We start from the raw sequence: 23,240 nt of genomic DNA, 5'->3' as shown, positions 1-23,240 counted from the left end.
ACGTTGGTGGTCCCCTGCATGCAATTCATATTTTCTTTAAATAACCCTGAGACTCTTGAATCCCTTCATTTGTTTGGTTGTGGTGATTGGCGGGGCTTTAAGTGGGCCTGGGCTAGCAGGGGTGGAGCCCCGGCAGTCTCCAAAAAAGGAAGCCTGAGCTGGGGCCCTGCTAGGGCTCCCCCTCGACTAACCCCAGATATGCTGACCCTTAGCAGGTAGCACTTTAGCTAAAGAGCAGTGCACAGTCAAAGTGCAGCCTGAAGGGGTTGTGCTTCTGGTTACGGAAAAGTAGAAGCATAAATGCTTCTCCTTTTCCCTAATCAGAACCGCTGACACCTCCAGGCAGTCCTTTGACCATGCACTGTTCTTTGCCTAATGGTATGCCTGCTGGGTGCCACCTCCTCTCATTAAGGAACACCAGGAGAAGCTGAGCACCCTAGCTCTCCTTCTGTTTCTCAGTGAGATGAGGTAACCACCTGCAGGCAGCCCTTTTACTCAAAGAGCAACATGTTTAAAGGGCTGCTTATGGAGGGTCTGCGTTCCCTGCAGACAGCCCTTTAACCGCTATGCTCCTTGAATAAAAGGGCTATCTGCGGGGGGTTAGCTACTCTCTTTAAGAAACAAAAGGAGATCTGGGTTGCACTGGTATCACAACTTTGGTGCTTCTGGCCTCTGCTTTTGTTTCTTTATCACAGGCTTCGACCTCACACAGGCAGTCTGCCAGTGGGGCTCGGAGCCTGTGATTTGGAACAAAAAGAAGGGACTGGGCACACCAAAAGTATAATACCAGTGCACCCAAGCTCTCCTGCTTTGCCTCCTGTAATCCAAGCATTTTCCAGGCCCCCACACACCATAGGCGAGCCGAGGTGTGGGCCCTAGTTGGCGGGGTGCCCCACCCACCCGTACTTAGGCTACGTCCCCCAACTGGAGCGCCCACCTCGAGTCTTATTCCCACTTAAAGTCATGGAGATTGGGGTGCTCTGTATCACGGACCACCAAACAATTTAAGATAGCCACTTCGGTCTCGGTCTCTCTCTCTCTCTCTCTCACTTCATATGGCAAGCAGCCGCCTTTATCGCATTAAATCAAATAAGCCCCCACTAAGCTTGCCCCATGCTAATCCTGTCACCTTTAAGCCCTCGCCTTTTCACTCACAGAACGAGAGCTTTATACCTTTGACACGTGCACCGTGTGCTCCTTTCACTCGCAGACCCTGAGCTTCCGTACGAAGGGCATCACGTGTTGTTTAAATGTCTTAACTAAAGGGGCAGCGCGCCCAGGGGCACATAAAGACTAGCCGGTGCGGTGAGCACGAAGTGCCCCACACTCAGCACCACTGACCTCGGGTGTCGGCTCAGGGCAGGTCCTGCTGGGCACCACACATTTCTTTCAGCACCAAAGACATTCCTACTTGAGGTAAGTGCTCCCGACTAGATCATCCCTCTAGTGTTTTCTTTTGTGGTTCTGTCAGTTGCCTGGTGGCGAGGTTTTTCGAGTATCCATCCGGAGAACCAGTGTTCTGACCCCGACTCTTCCGCTTCACCAATCACCTCACCTCACCATGCTGTGTCATCCTGGACAGCCCGCTTCACCCACCCAGTGACTTGGTTCTGAGAAGTATTGCAATAGCTTGCAGAAATACCGGCGCTCTGGACCTGTCCCGAGCAAATGGACTTTAACAGAGCCAAAGCGGTGGGGTTAACTTCGAAGTGCTAGCACCAAAATCCTGGAGCTTACTACCACCCAAACTCAGGAAAGAAACATCCCTCTTAGCCTTCAGAAAGGCTTTGAAAAACATACTATTCAAATACCTTGTATCCACTCTGCTGTTCCACTGTAACCAAGGAACCTGATTACTGTTATGATTTAGAAGCCAAGAACTGTACACTGTATTTTGTCTGCACCCAAGTGAATCTGCTGTAACAGCGCCACAATACCCTAGGGCAGCTGCGCGCTTTATAAATGGAAATAAATAAATAAAATTAAAATAAATAACACAGTGGATCCCAGTGCATTCAACAGGTTCACGAAGACGGGGACCCAGCACTCAGTACACGACAGGCGGGCGCTGGACATGACCCGCAAAAGAAGAGAAATGAAGAGAGAAAGCGCAAAAAAGAAAAAGAGACAGGTCAAACCCGCGATAAGACCAAAACAACAAAGAGTAGTGAGGGGATCGGATGAAGTCAGAAAAAGGCTTGGGGCGTTCAAGAACAGAAACGAGAGGGAAGAAAGATTAATGCGCAGTGTCCAACTTGTATAAGCGCCACCTTCTACTTTTTAACGTAGTTGCTATAAAGGAAAAAACACCATAATTGGTGTGCAGCGCTGCATGGCCGACTCCTCCTGTTTCTAGGCGCTGTAACAATGTTGTTCCATTACAAAACGGAGACAAAGACTCAAATGTTGTAAATAAAAAGTGGGTTTAAGGAGGCAATTGTGTATTAAGCAAAATCAAACGCGCAATCCACCTTCATTCTAAACCCATAATTAAAAACGTTCACAATTACAAAGCAATTACAATACGCGATGGAGGATGAATTCACTTAATCGCAGGCTTATCTTGACGCCATACTGGCTCCTTGATGTCCGCAGTCTTCGAGATTCTTTCTGCGACTTTTGAAAACAATGTGACTGTTTTATTTAAAAGGCGTTATATTTACAATCAAAAGAAGGCGTTAAAAAGCATTTGTAAACTCACTTATGTAACCTTAATCCCAAACCAATTTTGATCTACTGCCCCCCTGCGAAGTGAGCGTGCACGGGGGATGGTGTTATCGTGGCACTTGCAAGAAATGTGGGTCTGTGTGTGTATTCCGAGGTGCACGTGTTCGCACTGCTAGACTGCCACCGCCGTTTGCATTGTTAGCGTGTTCGTCACCTGTCAGTGGATAGGTTTGTTTTTTAGTGTCAGTCAGCACGAAGTGTGCGTTGCAGTTTTTGTGCGTGTTTCGTTGCAGTGTGTGTGGGTTTCCTTGCAGTGTGCGTTGTCCTGCCGTGTGTGTGTTGCAGCCAGTGTGGGTTTCCTTGCAGTGTATATGTTACAGTTTGTGGGCCACGGTGTTCCTGGCGCGCGCTTTCAGAATGGGGAAAATGGGCACGCCCACACGCTCCGGGATACCTTAGAAAGTGCTCTGTGATGAATACCGCTTGAACAATGTATTCACAAAGGTAATATTTCTAAATATACTTCTATATTTCTGGCAGGTACAGTACAAAGGGAATGCTGCACACAAACACCTGCGCATGGACAAGCTTGGACACACAACTCGCACCCCCACTGCAGAGAAACACACACTGCAACGAAACACACACATAAATAAACAAACAAACAAACATTTGTGAGGTGAGGAGAGGGTTAGGATAAGTTTAATTTTAGACAGTTACCGTTAGATATAAAATATATATATATATATATATATATTTTTAAATATAAATACGTTTATAAGCCCAAATGACGCCCAAAACTCAGGGAAGGCTCGGGAGCAGGCGACAGGACAATCACCAAGTCCAACTGTCGCCTGCCTCCCGAATCTTCCCTGTCCCTTAAATACCCTAGGGAGGCGCTCTGCCCCCCACGGCCACTCGCTGGCCGTGTGCAGCGCCAGAAACCTCCCCGGGGGGAAACGCTTCGCGTTCCCCCCGCGGGGCCCTCCTTCTGGAAAACGTTGCGAGTTTCTTGGCGTTCCAGCCTGATACTCCACCCAAACTGACGGGAGGCTCGACGCAGCAGCGGCAAGTTGGAGGAACGCCGCGCTTCCTGTCAGCCACGTTTGGGTCGCATTGAAAGTTTGCAGCAGCCCGTATTTCCATCGAGGTACAGCATTTAACCACAACTCAGGCAGCTGCATACACAGTATGCATTTCTACATAATGCTGACGTCTTTCACTGTGTTAGAAGCTTTCTCTTGAACAATTTCGTCTATATAACTGCTTCTTCATTATAAACTCAGCAATCAAGGTACTGTGAACCTATTGTGCTTTACTTAAAGCAGTGGTCTTCAAACTTTTTTGGCCAGGGCCCCCCTGAGCAAAATTTGGGCAGGTCGGGACCCCCCAGAAATGCCAAATGGACAGTATATATTGCGCGCCGTCACCTGCTCCCATCAAAGTCGCTGGGCTCCCTCATCCCACTCCTACCCAGTCGCTGGTCTCTCCCCACCCCATCACACACCCAGGGCTCTCCCCACTCTGCTCCCATCACTATCCCATGGTTCCCGCCCATTGTGCTCCCACCATAGTCCCTCGGTTCCCCCATCCCGTTCCCAACACAGTCTGAGGGCCAGTGGCGGCTGGTGAATCTTTTTTAAGCGGAGGGGCATTAAGGGGAGGTTCGGGGGGGTTTCCCCCTGTGAATTTTTTTTTAAATAATAGGTTAAAATGTTGCATTGTAGAGCATACTTTTAACAAAAAATGGGTAAATAGCCAAACAGTTTGCAATTGTTGCTGGGAGTCCAGGGGGCAGGCATTGATATTTTATTTCTATCGCGCTCGTACACAAGTGTTTCAGAGCGTGACAAGGCAAGGGAGGGGAACAGAGGAGAATAAAACAGCGATCTTACTAGGCCCAGTGACATTGAGAACGCGCAAGTGTGAGGGGAAAAGTGCATGGAAGGGGGGAGAAGTGGAAAGTGCGAAGCAGAGGAGAAACAGATAAATAACAATAAATAAATAATAAAGGCAACAAACAGTGGTAGTGCAGCCAGCAATTTGCAAGTGCTACGTTTAAGGCAGCAGACAGGGTAGGTCTGATAAGTGCAGGAAGAAAGATGGTTCTCCTCAAGTTTTAGAGTGGCAGGGCGCTGTTCCAGAGGGAGGCCCCAGCCGAAGACGGAGATCTACCCCCAGCTCGTTTCTTTGATAAACGACTGACCCTGAGGGAGTTGGAGGTAGAGGAGTGAAGAGCTCGAGAGGGGAGGTATTTGCGGAGGAATAGCTGAAGGTATTTTGGACCGAGGCCCCAGAAAGCCTTGTGGACAAGGCAGAGGGTTTTGAATGATAGATGTCCGGTAAAAAGATACCATCCCTGTCCCCTGGGCCCCACTGGTCCTAACACAATGAACATGATTATGTGTATATGCAAGGCGCTGCACATTCATACAGCAATCACTCTATCATTCACATGAGCATCCATCACCATACACTCACTCATAACACATCCATACACATGTTTAAATAAAAACAATGAACATAAACGTACCTTCTGCATTGGCCTGTGTGTGGGTGCTGCTCCAGCTGCTCTGTCCGTATGTGCGAGGAGGCGCAGGACCTCCCCCTCGGACATACAGACATGCAGTGCCCCAGCCAGCATTTCCAATGAGCTATGCAATGCTGGCGAAGCAAAACGCCCCAGCACTTGCATGGCTCAGTGAGCATGTGCGGCTGGGGAACTAAACTGAACTGTCAAAGGGAAACAGTGTTTCCCTTTGACAGTTCAGCCAGCCCAGGAGCACTCCATTAGCTGGAAAAAGCAGCTGAGGGAGTGCTCACTGTTTCACTGGGCTGGCTCCTTAGCTCCTCCATAATGGGTGAGGGGCCACTATGCAGTTAGTAAGGTTGACCATTGTTGCTGAATATATCACAATTTACTTACATTTGAACACAAAGCACCCCTTTGGGTACTATTGAAACAGTGGGCTTCATAACTACTCTGGCGGTAGCTGTGCCGGTAAAACCGGCACGGCTGCCACTGGAGTTGCATCCGGGTCTGGCACCCGCGAATGGGCAATTACTAGGTCATGCCGAGTTAGGCGGACATGATAATTGCCCTTTCGAAGGTGCCGGTAGATCCCCATTCCCATTTGAGCCCCATATGGCTCAAATGGGAAGGGGGAGCTCGGATGCACCGGCATCGTTAATAACGGTGCTGGTGCATCCGACGAGCTGAGGTCAGACCTGGCGGGGGCTGTCAAGCACCCACAAGCACAACTCTTACTATGGCGGAACGGTAGCAACGGTGCCGGTAGCTTACCAGCACCGTTGTTACTGGTCCGCCATAGTAGTAATGAGGCCCAGTCTGTGACTAAAGGAATGAATATCCATTTACAACTGTGGGCCACTTTTTCATTGTTGCCTGAGACAGTTTCATGCTTCAGCCCGCCCATGTGGGCCACCCCTGCCCATTTCTTCCAATCTAAAAAAAAAAAAAAAAAAAAAAAAAAAAAAAATCTTTTTTCATGCTGAGCTCTCAGGGCCCCCCTGGGATGCACCCGCGGACCCCTAGGGGGTCGCGACCCACAGTTTGAATACCACTGACTTAAAGAAAGTATTTCCTCAAAACTGGCATTAAGTAGACGGGGGGCGTGGCTAGAATGCGAGCTGTGAGGACATGAGTGAGGAAATTAGTCCGTTGGAGCTCCCGCAGCCGCCAACGACATCCTGCAAAATATCCTGATTCCGTGGTGGATTATAAAAAAAAAGAACACCAGCCGAAAGGCAAATTCTCACAGAACAGCTTGTAAAAGAGGAGCTAAGGCCTGACTGAGAAAACAGGGATGGACCGAAGCACCTCCTCTGCGCGAGATATTTCCACAAAATGGCCGCCGTCAACTGCCCGGGCTCAGGAGAGGCTCTGCCTGTGAAGAAACATTGACCGAGGCCAGGATCGTGGCCCCGGAGTCCATCATACTACGCGCATGACTGTAATTTTAGGGGGGGACCGGGGTGTTTGTCCCCCCAACTTTCATGGCACACCATTTTGTCCCCATTCATTTGGCTGGGGGACCTTTTTTTCAGATATCATGCCCCCCTCAACATTTTCAGCAAGGTTACTCCACTGAGTGTGCGCCAAGAGCAGAGGCACTAAGGTCCGCACACAGCACCTGCCGGATCTCTAATAAGTGGACCGGACCTGCCTACACGATCGTACCTTGCTGGAGGCCCATTGCCGAGTGCACTTACATGGGAGAACCCAGAGACCGCTACTGAACGCAGCACCATGGCCACAACAGTAAGTGAGGCCAACAGTGTCTGGAGGGGACGGGTGCCCGAGATGGGCCAATACCAGAGGTGACGCACACCCAGCACACTGCGTGCGGCAGCATCCCTCAGCGTTCTTCACTGCCCCTGAACCCCAGAGGGGTCCCTAGCCGACGGCAGACTGTGCGCTGCATGGGGGAGCCACGGCTAGGGGAGCGAGCTAGGATGAGGCAATAGCGCCATCTAACCCGCAGCACTACTGAACCGCATGAAGCAAGTGCACAAGGCACATACAATCCGCCCGGGTGCTGGACCGTGGAGAGCTGTGGTGACCCAACAAGAATTGCAAAGGGGAATCCACCCCCCTATTATCATACTGGATTAACCCTTACATCAGAGCACTGCACTGTAACACAGATACCATGCAGCGTAACCCTACGCACAGCTCCTGCCCACGAGTCAACCCGCCTCGACGCCATCTGAACACCACAGGTGAGCGCAGTGGTAACGCTGCACATCAACACGTACAGCCACTATAACTGGATCGCAACAAAAGTCGTACAACCCCACAATAGTGTCCCACTATTTAGAACTGTAAAATATAGACTGGTCTAGTCCAGAACTACCCTGCAATCCTGCTGCAGCGATAACAGCGACAAAGGTACTGTAGGCATCAGGAAAGATGTCCCTCGTTGGTGTGTTCTGTGCTGCGGGGTTGACCACATAATGAAACACATCAAACTTTCAGGTATGCACTACTGAACCATAATAATATTGCAAAGCACTGTCCACTCACCAACTCCCAGAGACAGCTATACAGTGCAAGAACAATACGTGACCAGGGCCTCCAGAGCGAATATCTACCCAGAGACCAACTGTTGATCCAGGGCTACGTCAACAGCATCACACTAGCAGCGCTGACATCAACAAGACTGCAGAATGGACATCGGGATCTTCAAAACGATTGCATAAGTTCTACAGGATATATAAACCAGGACAGGTGGATACTGGGACCTTGCCCACCTGCCCTGACACCCCCCCTTGGCTCACTGAGCTCAAAGGACTGATCAGACGAGATCCGGACACAGCGACGCAGGGCTGCATGGGCCAAATTGCCACACCCTTCGCTAAGGTACCACCTGAGACACCTGGTGAGATGAGGTCTCCCCCACTCTAGAACCCCTTGGTGGCTAAGCGTAACAGGAAAAGCTTAACAAAGTGGCTAAACTCCCGGACCAGGCCGATCCGGTCGCAACGATAACCCCGGTGTAGCTCGGCATACCTAAAACCAAAACTATATTACTCTAAACTCGCTGCAGTGGAGCTTGTCTTCAGAAGATCCGGAGGTTCTCCAATAGCAAAGACACATATGTCATCAGGGCCGAAAACAAGCCTACTCAAACATAGGCATGCAGAGGCAGGAACCACTCCCACGATACTAACCCACAAGGCGTACGATTGCCGAGATACGCTTTGCCTAATTGCCCATGTCGATGAGGGAGAGGGCAGGTCGCGCTGCAACAATGTACGCATCCTCGGGCTCCCTGAGAAAACGAAGGGCCCAGCATGGAACTTTTCTCAGAACATTGGCTGGTAGATATCTGTGCACCCAAATCCTTCTCAACATTTGTCTCTGTGGAAAGAGCTCACCGGATGCTATCGGTAAGTACAACCGCGGGCACACCGCCAAGAACAGTGATTGCCAAACTGCTAAACTATAGGGACAGAGATGCACTCCTTCAGATGGCCCGCAAGAAAGTATCGATCACATACAACGGCTGCTGGATCGCCTTTTTCCCTGATTATACTTAATAGGTACAACGCGCTAGACAATCATTTGAACAGCTAAAGAGGCGACTCCATTCCATGAACGTGAAATACGGACTACTAAACTCAAGATCTACCACAATGGCACCACGGTGCACTTTACTGACCCACGAAAGGCCTGGACATGAGCTGAAAGTCACATTGAGGGCGACTGGGCAACGGCGCCAAAAGGGTTGAATGGGAGATCCCGTTCCGATCGTGCCGCCCGGAGAAGCATCGACGGCCGCCGGAGCAGAATGGCCCTGAGTAAGAAGTAGATCCCTGAAGGCAATAACCAGGATGAGGATGGCGCATAGGAACAGATGGGAACTGCGAAGATACATACCTGTGGATCAATCAACATATTCTCCGAAACTCAACACTGAACACACCAGGGAATTGCCATGGCGGCAGCTCGTACCGCAGATTCCAGTGAATCTTTCTTTCACCCCCTTTCTTGTTTTTCGGCTCTGCCCTGGACTGATTGTGGTATCAGAGCCGGTTGCTTGTTACCGGCCAAGACCCTCTTGAATGGTCCCTTGGCTGACTATGTTCTTGGGTAGGGCTGCCAGCGTTTTGTTTGGTTTGGAGCTGTTCGGGCGACAGATGCTTCAGGTTGGGTGGAGTATGGGGTAGGGGGAAGGCGGTTTATTGTTGTTGTTTGTTGTAGGACTGAGTGTGAAATCCCATGCATTAACTTGCCCAGATCAAGCCGCACGTATAGAAGACACTACCCACATAAGGCTGAACACACATAAACGCCCATGGCATACACCCATAACCTCTTAAAGGCCACCACTGCCTCTAAATCCCTTAAACTTCTAACTTGGAATGTCAATGGCCTGGGATCCAAGATTAAACGACGCCTGGTCACTCAATTTCTGAACAGACATTTCCCTGACATTGCCCTTCTTACTGAGTCACACTTAGCTGGCACAACTTGCACCCTCTTCAGTAGGACAAACTGCCGGATGGCGCTGCATGCCAGATTTACTATGGGTTCCAGAGGGGTTCTTATCCTATTGCACAAACGTCTCCCATTCACGCTGACCTCGGTAGAGCATGATCCCAGAGGTAGGTTTGTGGTGATACAAGGCACACTGTGGGGGGAACCTTTTTGAGCATATTAGCCATATATCCCCCACCAGCACTTGGGGGAGAGCTCATAGAGGATATAGTGGCTATAATTGCAAAACACCAACTGGATCTATGGTTCCTCGGGGGACACTTCACCTATTTGGCGATAGGTAGCAGAGGCCATCATCCAGCTACACTCTGGGAAAACACTGAGCCCTAATGGCCTACCGGTGGAGACCTGGAAGAAATTGGGTGGAGAAACAATGGCACCGCCCCTCCGTAATATGTTTCTTCACAGTAGAGACCAGGGTGTCCTCCCCCTGGATCTGTGAAGGGCCAGCATCATGGTCATTCCCAAGACCAGAAAACCTCCGGAACTATGTGCCTCATACAGGCCAATCACTGATTAACGGGGTAGCCAAGATCCTCGCAAAAATTCTTGCTACTAGACTACAGGCAGTCATCTCCTCTTTAGGTCCCCTGGACCTATGCGGCTTCATGCCAAATAAATCCACACACATGAACATATGACGCCTTCAGTTACTCTTGGAGCGGGCAGCGATCTTCAATATCCCCGTCGTCCTCTTACCCATCGATTTTGAAAAGGCATTTGACTCTGTAATATTCGAGAGCCTTTGGGAAACTATGCATAGGATGGGGTTCGATGAGACCTTCCTGGGATGGGTGAAACTACTCTATGAAGCCCCTCACGGTCGACGGGTGGCTCTCTAGGTCCTTTCCACTGGGCAGGGGAACACAACAAGCGTATCCCCTATCCCCACTACTGTTCATTCTAGCTATAGAACCCCTGGCCTTGTGAATTCACCAGGTCAATACATGGTTGGGTTTCTGCTGGCCAGATGGTGGGAAGGACAAGCTCTCCTTATATGTCGATGACCTCTTAATATAGTTAGGCGACCCAGCCCGCTCTTGTCCGGTGGTCACACAGATGCTGGCACGTTTCAGTGTGTTTAGTGGACTGTGGGCCAACTGGGGGAAATCTCTTCTTCCTGGCAAAGGGTGGGGAAAACGCAATACCACCGGATTGCCCATATTGTGCTGAACGTGACAGCTTCCGTTACCTGGGAATTCAGATCTCCCGAGATATTGCAGACTACGTACCCAGTAATCTACACCCGATTACTGAGCGGTTCTCAATTGACATCCGACATTGGATGCTTCTACCATTGACGCTACTGGGTAGAGCAGCAGTCTTTAAAACGTTGGTGCTAATGCGCTTCTTGTACATTTTGCAAAACGCCTCGCTCTTGATTCCTGATTCAGAATTTAACCGGATAGATGGTGTGCTCAGGAAGCTTATATGGGGAGTGGGACATCCCCGCATTGCCCTCAGTACACAACAGAGGTCAATATGGGATGGGGGAGTAGGGCTGCCATGCCTTCGGTCATACTACTTGGCGAGTGAATTAACAGTAATTAACGATGAGTTTCACGGTGACCAAGAGCTATCACACGTCCATGCCGAGAGGTTGGGACGACAAAATATGACACCAATGGCAATGCTTCACCAATTCCTTACTAAACCCCCCCCCCCCACAGACGATGGCAGCACACACCGTCATAATATGGAGGAAAGCCCATTAATACATCTGGTGGGAGGACAAGGTAACCCAGATGCAACCCCTTTGGAATAACAGAAACCTCGCTGAAATGGGTAAACTACTGACATGGCCGAGATGGGTTGAGTCCCGAATCACAGTAGTCAGGGATATTCTCACTGAGGGAAATGTCACTCCATTTGAGACATTGCAGTGGAAGTTTGGACTTCCAGATAGAGAGCAATATCACTACATGCAAATTGCCCATGCATTGCGCATATTCTTACCCTCACTCACAGACATGCCCCAATGCACTCCTCTGGAATGCAATCTCTTGGCAGAACATATACCCACTAAAGTCACCTCCATTCTATACACTGCTATAATGGCCTTTGCCACTCCAGAACTGGCCAATATTAAATTGAAATGGGAAGCAGATGTGGGCATTATTGACCCATAAGATTGGATTTTGGCCCTAATGCACCCACAAGAGATTGCAATCAGCTCTAGGCTCCGTTTGATACAATTAAAGATTTTGCATAGAGTGTATTACCCCAAGGTTGCATTGCACCGGTGGAACTGAGCCCCTGGCCCAAACTGCCTACGATGCCAGGAAGAGGAGGGCACTTTTATACACATCTTGTGGGAATGACCTCGGATTCGAATTTTCTGGTGATAGTGCTGTAAAAAAACTGTCTGATACTCTGGGGAGAGTGGTACCAATGGACCCTAAACTACTGTTACTGGGTATTCCTGATGAGAATACTACCAGCGGATGGAAACAAGTGTTCCTATTCACAGCTATTGGAATGATAAAACGCAATATAGCGCAACGCTGGGGCTCACCTGAAGGTCCGGCCCTGGCCCAAAGGGTTGCTGATATGGACATGTGTGTGGCAGTGGAACAATGTATATATACCGCACAGGGTATCCCAGTGAAAGCCACGAAAATCTGGGGCAAATGGGAGGAGGGGAACTGATAAGGGTAACTTGGGATAATAGGGGTGTGCGCAAGGCGATGTGACTTGATTTCATGCAAGTACACTCATGATTTACTGGTGTCCTTAGACAGGACAAACAATTGGAGGGAAGTGAATGCTTGTATGGTTTTTGTGTTTATAAAATAATAAAAATACATATTAAAAAAAGACGGGCATTAAGTGAAGTACCGTTAATGAAACAACTTTCAGCATCCCTTTTAAGGCTGACGTCAATTATATATTTTACTTTCTCACAATAGTTCCTTGAACAGACAAATAATTTATGATACCTCTGCAAGTAAGTTCATATAAAAGAGGCGACAATCTATATCTTTGGGCGAACTGTACATATTGTGACTCTTTGTATCATTTATGTCTCCTCATAAAAGCTATACTAAGCTGTCTCTAACAAATAACTCATATCTTAATGAGCCATATGAAGTATAAGCAGTGCTTTTAATATGAAGATACAACTTGAGATGAAAGGTTTTGATGTTATTGGTGCACTATTAAATTCTTGTGGGGCCCTAATCCACCTTCCAAGATGGCTTGACAAAAAAGTCAAACAAAGGGCTCTGCTAATAAGGAAACATCAGCGGCCACCTTAAAAAGGCCAAAAAGTGATTCCACTCCTCCTAATCAAACAATTTTAAAATCAAACATGGAGACTATTTTAATGGAAATAAGGCCTCTAAAGCCCTTTATGGAGACCACAAACGCCAAGCTCCAACAATTAGACCAGAGATGGATAAGCTTTGAGAACAGAATCGAACAGGTTGAGAGGAGGGTTAGTGTGGCTGAAGCAGTTGCCACAAACGTTTCTCACACGGAACAATCCATACTTACCCATCAGAAACAAAATGAAGACTTTGAAAATATAAATTGCAGAAATAATCTGCATGTCTTTGGCTTTTCCAGAAGGAGTGGAAGGGGATAATGTAGCTCTTTCCCTTAAGAAAACCCTTCCAAACATTTTGAATAAACAGCCACCCATTATCCTTAATATTCAAAGGGCACATAGAATTGGACTTAAGAGGGCAGAGTCATATAAGGAAACTGCACCAAGAACGATCATTTTCTTGCTCCTCGAATACACACTCAACTCCAATAGATTCAGCAGAAAGCTAAAGGGATGGAGCATCTAATATGGATGGCCACAGTATCTTTATCTCACAAGATGTGTCCAAAATGACAGCTCAACGGAGGAAAGACCTACTCTCATACCGTCCTGCGCTCAAGCATTTAAATGCCAGATACGGTCTGATCCACCCTTGCACTTTCAAGGTCACCATTAATGGCAAGGCATAGGACCCAGCCGATTTAAAGAGCTACATAAGAATGCAAAAGATGGAAGTAATGGATCCAGCCAACGCCAGTCACACTTGATTTTTCTTCCTTCCTCCCCGGCTTCTGCCTCATGTTTAACTTCAAAAGGAACTTCCTTAGAATAATCATCCCTCTGCAACTGTCAACCTAAGGTCTTTCTGGAGCAGACTTTTTCTCTAGTTTTTGCTCACTTTTTCGCCCTGTATGGGATGCTCTTACACCCCTTTATTGCTCTTGGCATTGCGACTTTGATCTTTGAGCCTTTTATTTTTGCTCTATTTCATTGGCTCATTTGTATTCGGTGGGAATATCTCGAGTACCATTAAGCTATATGTTCCTACTTTATAACACCCTATTGTCAGATGTTGCAATGTTGTTTTTTTATTTTTTCATTTCTCTTTGTTTTTTCTACCCATTTTTTGTCATTTTATAACAGCTCTTGGAACCCTATCTCTGCTCTGGAATTTTTAAGTCTCTGGATAAGCGGAAAGCACTTTGACTATGGACAGTTTTAAATATTTATCTTTTATTAACATTACTATTATTCGTTTTTCCTCGATTATGGCCTTGAGATGCATGACATGGAATGTTAAAGGTCTTAATAGCCCAATTAAGAGGCAAAGGGTACTTGCTCATATCAACAGTTTCAAACCAACCATTGCTTGCTTGTAGGAGACGCATCTATCATTACAAGAATCCATGAAACTGAAGAGGTTTTGGGTAGGCGAGGTACTGGCTAGTCAGGCAGATGGTAAAAATAATGGAATCGCTATCCTAATCAAGAACAGTAATACGTATCAGATCCTACAGAAAGAAACAGAAAATAGTGGTAGATGGGTTTTAGCTAAATTATCAATTAACTGTCAAGTTTTTTCAATTCTAAATATTTATGGGCCCACTAACCCGGATCCCAAGTTTTGGATTGAAATGAAACAGATGATCCTGTTAGCAGATCTTCCGAATCTGATAATTTGTAGAGACTTTATCAATATTACAGACCTCTTTTTAGATAGAATATCCCCATGCCAATACAAACGCAGTAAATCACACACTGAATTCACAAAATGTTTAGCACAAATTGGTGTTTTTCACTCATGGAGGTTTGCTCATCCAACTGATCTAGATTTCACCTTTCACTCCTTTCCACATAACTCGTTATCACGTCTTGATAATATTTGTGTTACCAAATCCTTAGTATGTGCAATAATTGACTCCACTATTGAATGCACACTAATATCAGATCACTCTCCTGTAATTACTAATATTGAACTAGGATGTGATAACAAACGCATAATTAGATGGAGATTCAACAAGTCACTTCTTCAGGATGGCAATCCTTTCTTGAATTTCACTTCTTTTTTCAGATTAATAAAGATGAAGACACCTCTACTGCCAACAATTGGGATGCCTATAGAGCAGCCCTAACAGGACATATCATTTCATACGTAGCCAAAAGAAAGATAGAGGCCAGGAAAAAAGTAGATGTTTTATGTAGCGAATTACGAGCCCAGGAGAGAGGGTATAATGCTCCAGGAAATTATTCCTTGCTTAAACAAATTCTAACTTTCCGTATCTCTATTAACACAAAATATACGGAACAGGCGTGTGGTGTGGTTTTGAAATGTAAATCCAAAATATATCAGTCCTCCAATAAAGGAGGTAGGGCTCTGGCCCCATATCTCAAAATTAAAAAGGAAACATCCAGAATTTCCACCATCAAAAATTATTCATGCAAAACATTAATCTTCTATGCGGATATCCTGGGTGTTTTTACAAAATTCTTTTAAAATCTATACTCTTTCGATCATAACGACACTAATCTTAACTTCAATGCATTTTTGATTGCTTGATACACAACATTCCTATTAATACTGATTTAAGTAGCATTCATGGTCCTATTCATATTAAGGAAATCAACAGGACTATTAAAGATCTTTAAAAAGGTAAAGCCCCGGCACCAGACAGGTTTTCTATGGATTTTATTTCAAATGTTACCTGTACTGTCTCTCCTAAGCTTGAATCACTCTACAACTTCTTCTCTAAAGTGGATAAACCACTGGGTTCCTTTACAGCGGCTCTGCTGATCTTATTTCCCAAATGAAGTAAAGGTAATAAATTACCCAAGAATGATAGGCCAATCTCATTAATTAGTTCAGATTGTAAAATCTTTGCAAATATTTTAGCCAATAGAATATAATCCTTTATGTATACATTAATTAATCCAGATCAAGTAGGATTTGTCAAAGGCAGAATTATATCAGCAAGCTCCAGACTTTTCATGAACCCCTAACACTATATACATGTAACACTTACCTTAAAACTCTGCGAGAACACCACTCCTGAGATTAAAACTAAAACTCTTCTTGGTGTGCGTTGCTATCTCGCTACTAAAGATTCTTCCTTCTCTGCCACCATAAATCTGGGTAATACACAAGGAACTTCTCAATGAATAATTCTAGGACAGCAGCATAAGTTGAATTTCTATTCTTTCTTGACCACCCTCTCTCTATTTGTCACCCTCTTTACCTTTACTTATTTAATGGTGGGCTCTCCATCCTACTTCTGCGCAGGGACGCATGTTCTGTAGAGGGGAAACTGCGAGTATGGCCACTGTGGGAAAAACCCTTCCGTGAATTGTATGCAGATGAACGTGGTCTGGATTGGAAGCAAGGAAAAAACCCAGGAACAGGAAAAAATGGTGACCCAACTGTGGACTACTAACACCAGAAATGGGAAAGGTTCAATAGTAAATACAATAACTATTTCTGAGGTACATGAGGATGTCTAAAAGAACTCTCTCTTCTCACTGGAAGACAATATATAGAGAACCTGTGGAGCTGCAATGGGGAAGGCTCTACTAGGGACCTTGGAGAAACTTTCTAATCTCTCTCACAGGAACTGCCTTAAACGCGTTATGCCATTTATCACCAATGTTTCAAATAAGCATCCACATTCCTAACAACAACGTGACTAAACAGTAGAATGAAATGGTGGAAAGGCTCCTCAGTGCAGGGGGGGTTTTAATATATCATACGGAACCTAAAGACACACACGCACTGAGAAGAGCGCCTCTAAAGAACACATGCGCTTGTGAGGAAACTCATTATAATAAACACACGCGGCACCATTAAATGCAGAAGATACTGGCGCGCGCATTTAAAAGTGACAATGATACTTGCGGTAAGGTAAAATAGCAGTCGGAGCTGAATAAGGACGAAACTCCCAGCCAGATTAGCGCGTGAATTCCTCACAGAATTTTATGACAGGAGGAAATGGGAAATAACGGCCAAAAAATCAGGAACTGTGAACTGAAGCCAAGGAGAGACAAGAAAGGGAATGGGGATGCTAAGACTTTGAAAACTATGAAAGAATGTGCTGAGGAATTCCTGTCAGACGGCAGAACCGCGGTAAGCGTCCACCGCAACTGCAGAACGACGCGAAGCGCGAAACAACAAAGGGGAGGGGCTTATATGCGCAACCAGCAACAACAACTAGACCCACACAGCCGCTTTCAGGTAAACAACCCGGCGGCCATGTTGGGCTATGAGGAAGTGCCTAATTCTTAGATAGCCTTAACATTGTCCTTTCTACCCTTTATCCAGGAATGGTATGCAACCATCCAAGACACCTCTGGGCTAATTCTAGGGGGAAACCCAGTGATCATGACAGTATTCCCCCCCAAAACCCCTCCTAAATTGGAATCCCCTTTTCTAGGTTTGCACGGGTTATTGCGGTGAAAGGCCTTTAACAATCTAGGTGCATGAAGATTATCTAGGGGTTCCCATGTTCTATCCTGAGGACCATGCCCCTTCCAATCCACCAAATACAATAGTTTCTTGCGCACTACTTTAGAGTCCAAGATTGCCTTGACTTCATACTCGAGCTGATCATTCTCTACTTCCACAGGAGCTGGAGCATCTTAGATTCGAGTGTTAGGACAAACTGGTTTCAAAAGCGAAACATGAAATACTGAGTGGATTTTCATAGTTCTTAGAAGTGTCAATTTCATGGCCACTGGATTGATTATTCTTTCGATGGCAAATGGCCCCAGAAACTTTGGAAGGAATTTTCGAGATTCTTTTAATGCCAAATTCCTAGTAGCTAACCATACCAAATCCCCCACCTTATATTCTGGAGTATCACATTGTTTACGATCAGCAAATTTTTTCTTGCACTCTTTGGCCAAAGACAATTGTTCTTGTGCTTTGACTATGGCTGTAGCAATTTCTTCGTGCAGAGTTTTCACTACTGGCATATTCAATGGTTCAGGTGGATCATAGGCTGACGACCGTGGGTGCCGGCCATGTAAGGTGTAAAAAGGACTACGTCTGGTGGAGGCATGGATGGAATTATTGTAGGCATATTCTGCAACCCACAAAACATTTAACCAGGTATCTTCAGTTTGATGTAGCATACACCTGAGGTACTGTTCCAGCGTTTGATTTGTTCGCTCAGTTTGTCCATCTGTCTGGGGATGATGACTGGTGGACAAGCGTACATCTATCTTGGCCAATTCGCAACATTTCCTCCAGAATTTAGAGACAAATTGACTTCCTCGGTCAGAAACTACTATTGAAGGAAAACCATGTAGCTTCAGTATGTTCTCCAAAAAGGTTCTTGCTAAGTCTGATGCAGAAGGTAGTCCATTCAATGCTACAAAATGTGCCATTTTTGAAAATAAGTCCACCACCACCAAAATGGTATCAAACCCTTCACAGTTAGGTAAATCGGTAATGAAGTCCATTGAGATGGTATGCCATGGAACAGGCGGTACACTCAATGGCTGAAGAAGGCCAGCAGGTTTCCTTTTTTGAGTCTTATTTTGAGCGCAATTTCCACATGTTTTTAGGAATTGAACAACATAATTTTGCCAAGTAGGCCACCAATACAATCTCTTCACCTTTTCCAGTGTATTGGTGACCTTCCAACAAGGCTCCATGATAATTTGCAACCACTTGAGCTTGCAGTTTGGGTGTGGGCAAATACAAACATTCCTGATAAAAAGGTAAACCATCATGTACAATAAAACATTCTCCTTTTGACTCCCATTGCAGCAACTCGTCCTTAGTTATGCTGGTTTTAATCTCTTCTCTCAGCTCTTCAAATATTGAATCTGTGGTGTCCATAACTCCGAGCACCTTCTCCCTGGAAACTATCTCCACAGGAGTTAGGGGCACGTAAACTTCTTCCCCTTTACCAATACGAGATAGGGCATCATCCTTCACGTTTCGTACTCCTGGTCTGAATGTAATGATAAAGTCATACTCTGCAAAAAAGAAGGCCCATCTTAACTGTCTAGATGACTGTGCCTTAGCAGAGCGTAGATATTGCAAGTTTCGATGGTCGTGAAGATGGTCACAGTGTGTCTTGCTTCAAGCAGATCATGTCTCCATTCTTTGAGTGCACATTTTATTGCCAATAACTCTTTGTCTGTAATGGTATAGTTCAATTCTGCAGAGGAGAATATTTTTGACCAAAAGGCCACTGGATGCAACTCTTGGGTGTCTGGATTACGCTGCGACAAAACAGCTCCCATAGCTATATTGGAGGCATCTGTTTCAACCACAAAAGGAAGATCGGGCCGTGGATGTTGGAGGACTGGTGCGGCAGTAAATCTCTCTTTTAATTTTTTGAAGGCTTCATCCGCCTCTTTACTCCAATCAAACTTTCTGTTCTTTCTGAGCAATGACATGATGGGATGAACCAAACAAGAGAAATCAGAGACGAATCGCTGGTAAAAAATTGCGAATCCTAGAAAACTTTCAATTCTTTTGACAGACGTGGGTGCAGGCCAGGTGAGAATTGCATCGACCTTCCTGTTGTCCATCTTAACTCTGTGTGCAGACAGAATGAATCCCAAAAATTCTACTTCAAGAACATGTAAATGACATTTTTCCAATTTGACATACAGAGAGTTGTCCTTGAGTTTTTGAAGAACAGATGTTACATGCTTCACATGATCCAAAGGGTTTGCGGAGAAGATTAGAATGTCATCTACATAAACTACCACACAGATGTCCAACAATTCTCTGAAGATGTCATTCATGAAGGATTGAAAGGCCGCTGGAGCATTACAAAGCCCAAAGGGCATTGCTTGGTATTCAAAGAGCCCAAACCGCGTTCGAAATGCGGTTTTCCACTCATCTCCTTCCTTGATGCAAATAAGATGATAGGCACCTCGAAGATCAAGCTTGGTGAAGATTCGTGCCTGTTTCACCTGATCCAGTAAGGTTGAGATGAGGGGAAGAGGATAACAATTCTTTACGGTGATCTGATTCAAGGCTCGGTAGTCTATGCATGTTCTTAAATGACCTTCCTTTTTGGGCACAGGTGATTTGGATGGCCTGATAAAACCGTTGGCCAGGTACTGATCCAGATAAGACCTCAAATGGGTATTTTCTTTTTCTGTCAGTGCATAGATTCTACTGCACGGAAGTTGAGCTCCAGGAGTTAGGTCAATTTGACAATCATAGGGCGTGTGAGGGGGCAACGCTTCAGCTTGCTTTTCTTCTTGAAAAACATCCTGGAATTTCCGATATTCACATGGCAACGAACCTATGAGACCTAAGGTAGTTTTAGTTGTCTGCTCAGGCTGCACCATTTTCACTGAATCTTCCATTGAAATACACGAATCCTTACAACTAGAAGCAAAGGTCAGAGTTCTGGAACACCAATCGATCAACGGGTTGTGCTTTTCCAACCAGATTATTCCCAAAATAATCTAGAACTGTGGGGCTCGAATAAGGTCAAAAGAGATCCTCTCCCTGTGTCCTTCCTGGCAAAGCATAATAAGATTGTTCGTGCACTGTGTTACGGGGCCTGACACTAATGGAGTGCCATCCACCCCGGAAACATTCTCGGCTTCTAACTTATTCCTTAAGGAGAATCCCAATTTACTAGCCAGATGTAGATCCATGTAATTGCCAATTGCCCCACTGTCAATGTATGCAGTCAATGCATGCCCTTTGGTGGGGATCTCATGACTAAAAAGGACAATAGGAAACACAAAGTGCGAGGTCACTGCAACCTTTTCCATGCTCGACAAGCGGACCTCTAGACTTGTCGGGCACTGGAGTTTTCCGCAATCTGACCCTTCTTGTCCTGGTTAACTCCTCCCAAAGGTTTCCTAGCAGGTTTCACTGGACAGTCTTTCAAGAAGTGACCAGCTTTGCCACAAAATAAGCATAACTGCAGTTGACGTCTTTTATCTCTTTCAGCTTGAGAGATCGGGCCTCGAATTCCACCCAACTGCATGGGTGCAGGATGAGTATCTGATCCAGACCTCAACATGGGTCTCTGGAGTGAACTACAAATGCTCAATAGTCTTGGCAAGCTCGATCTGTCAAGGAGTTCCACCCTTCTCACCTGAGTCCGATCTTTGCTGGATTTCTTGGTCGATACCTTCTTGCGGACGGATCGGGTCTTGAATAAGGCTGCACGAGTCTCTTCCGACTCCAGCGTGCGTTCAAAGTTCCGGGATGCAACGATCCAGGAATCCGGGAAATTAACAGAGTGCGCTACTCAGCACACGAGTCCAGGAATCAAGAAAGAAGGGAAAGGGACTAGGAATGGGGTTGGTTGGGATCGAACCAAGGATAACAATACCGCGAGCTACGGAGCACACGTCTGGTCGCTACTTCGCAATAGCATTGAGCCGCGCGGAGCCGCAGGGGCGTGGTCTATTAATAGAACACGCTACGTCCAACGTGTAGAGCGAGGAAGGTGTTTCACACTTGACGGTCATGTTGGGAGTACCAGGGAGTGTAAGCCCCGTTGAGAGATGGACCAGGAAGTCCAAAAGGGGCGTGTTCTGTAGGTCATGACACGGTCTGTCCTTCGGTCCTGCAAACGATGATCCAACTGTATGGTCAGGTCTATGAAGTCTGTGATATTTTCAGGCGGATTCACAACCTGTGCTAAAACATCTTTCAACTCACTGCACAATCCTCGATAAAATAACGCTGTCCTCTTTTCCGTAGGCCAGTTGGTTTCTGCCACCAACCTATTAAAGGTAGCCACATATGTGAGTAACTCCTTATTGCCTTGCTTGAGTGACAGCAGCTCATTGTCTAACGCCTGCCCTTTAGTGTGACGAGCGAAAAGTTTCTCTAACTCTCGCTGAAATTCCGTAAAGTTCTGCAACACTGGATCATCCCTATTAACAAGGGGTATGGACCAATCAGCCGCATATCCACCCAAATAAGACAACACGAAGGCAACCTTTGATTGGTCTGTGGGAAACACTCCAGGTCTGCACAAGAAATGTAGTCTGCACTGATTTAAAAATACTGCAAACTTCTTTGGGTCCCTAGTAAAACGCTCCGGAGGTGCCAAGGGAATATTCCCAGGAACGTCCACTTGGACAGGAACCGGGGGCAACGTAGGGGAGGAAGCCTGAGGATTACCTAGGGGTAACGGAACATGTCCCGCTTCATTCTGCAACAGTTGGCATGCCAGTTCTTCCGTCCGCTCTCTATTCACCTATTCACTAGTTCTCTTCTAAGAGCACTGGTTTCTGACCGAGCTGCATGAACTTCGGCCCTTAATTCTCCTAGAAGTTGGGTTAACTGATCTACCTCAGGAGTTCCCATGATGCCCAGGCAGAGTGTATTTTCAGCATGGCTTTGCGTTCTATAACGCTTACCTTAAACCTCTGTCGGAACACCACTCCTGAGATTAAAACTCTTCTTGGTGTGCGTTGCTATCTCGCTACTAAAGATTCTTCCTTCTCTGCCACCATAAATCTGGGGAATACACAAGGAACTTCTCAATGAATAATTCTAGGACAGTAGCATAAGTTGAATTTCTATTCCTTCTTGACCACCCTCTCTCTATTTGTCACCCTCTTTAACTTTACTTATTTAATGGTGGGCTCTCCATCCTGCTTCTGCGCAGGGGCGCATGTTCTGTAGAGGGTAAACTGTGAGTATGGCCACTGTGGGAAAAACCCTTCCATGAATTGTATGCAGATGAAAGTGGTCTGGATTGGAAGCAAGGAAAAAACCAAGGAACAGGAAAAAACGGTGACCCTACTGTGGACTGCTAACACTTGCACTAGATGCAGAAAAAGCCTTTGACTGCGTCAAATGGGATTTGCTATTTTAATCCCTTAAATGGCATGGCATTGGGGATGGCTATATTGAATTAGTTAAGCTGTTGTACTCGTAGCCAAAAACGTCAATTTGTATTAACAATCAATTTTCTCCTAGATTCCGCCTCCGCAGGGGTACCAGACAAGGATACCCCCTATCACTTATTTTATTTGTACTTGCCCTTGAACCACTTTTGAAATTGATACGTACAAATAGATATATTGTCGGGATTAGATGTGGGAGGTCTGAATTTAAACTAGCTTCTTATGCGATTAACATATTGATCTTCCTTGACAACCCAACCACATCCCTTCTGCACTTGCTATAAACTATTGATCTTTTCTCTCAGTTTTCAGGGTATAGGTTGAACAAGGACACATTAGAAATGCTTCCCCTTAACACCTACTGTATTAAAGATGATCTCACCCCCTTTGGTCTCAGTTGGAATCCTTTTTTTTTACTACCTGGCCATCTCAATTGCC

General features: G+C 46.0%; 1 protein-coding gene across 1 annotated transcript in view; it reads left to right on the top strand.

The window, feature by feature from the left end:
• Positions 1-1,192: 1,192 nt before the first annotated feature.
• The window catches only part of LOC138582924 (serotonin N-acetyltransferase-like), a 96,489-nt gene continuing 74,441 nt past the window's right edge, over positions 1,193-23,240 (top strand). Inside the window, exon 1 of the mRNA XM_069654679.1 lies at positions 1,193-1,416. The gene's annotated coding sequence lies outside the window, so the exon portion shown is untranslated. The remainder of the gene's footprint in view (positions 1,417-23,240) is intronic.

This window comes from Ambystoma mexicanum, chromosome 3q, assembly GCF_040938575.1.
Source record: "Ambystoma mexicanum isolate Mex_15411 chromosome 3q, UKY_AmexF1_1, whole genome shotgun sequence".
Classification (NCBI taxonomy): Eukaryota; Metazoa; Chordata; class Amphibia; order Caudata; family Ambystomatidae; genus Ambystoma; species Ambystoma mexicanum.
Note: the sequence above shows the minus strand (reverse complement) of the source record. Positions and strands in the feature narration are given on the sequence as shown.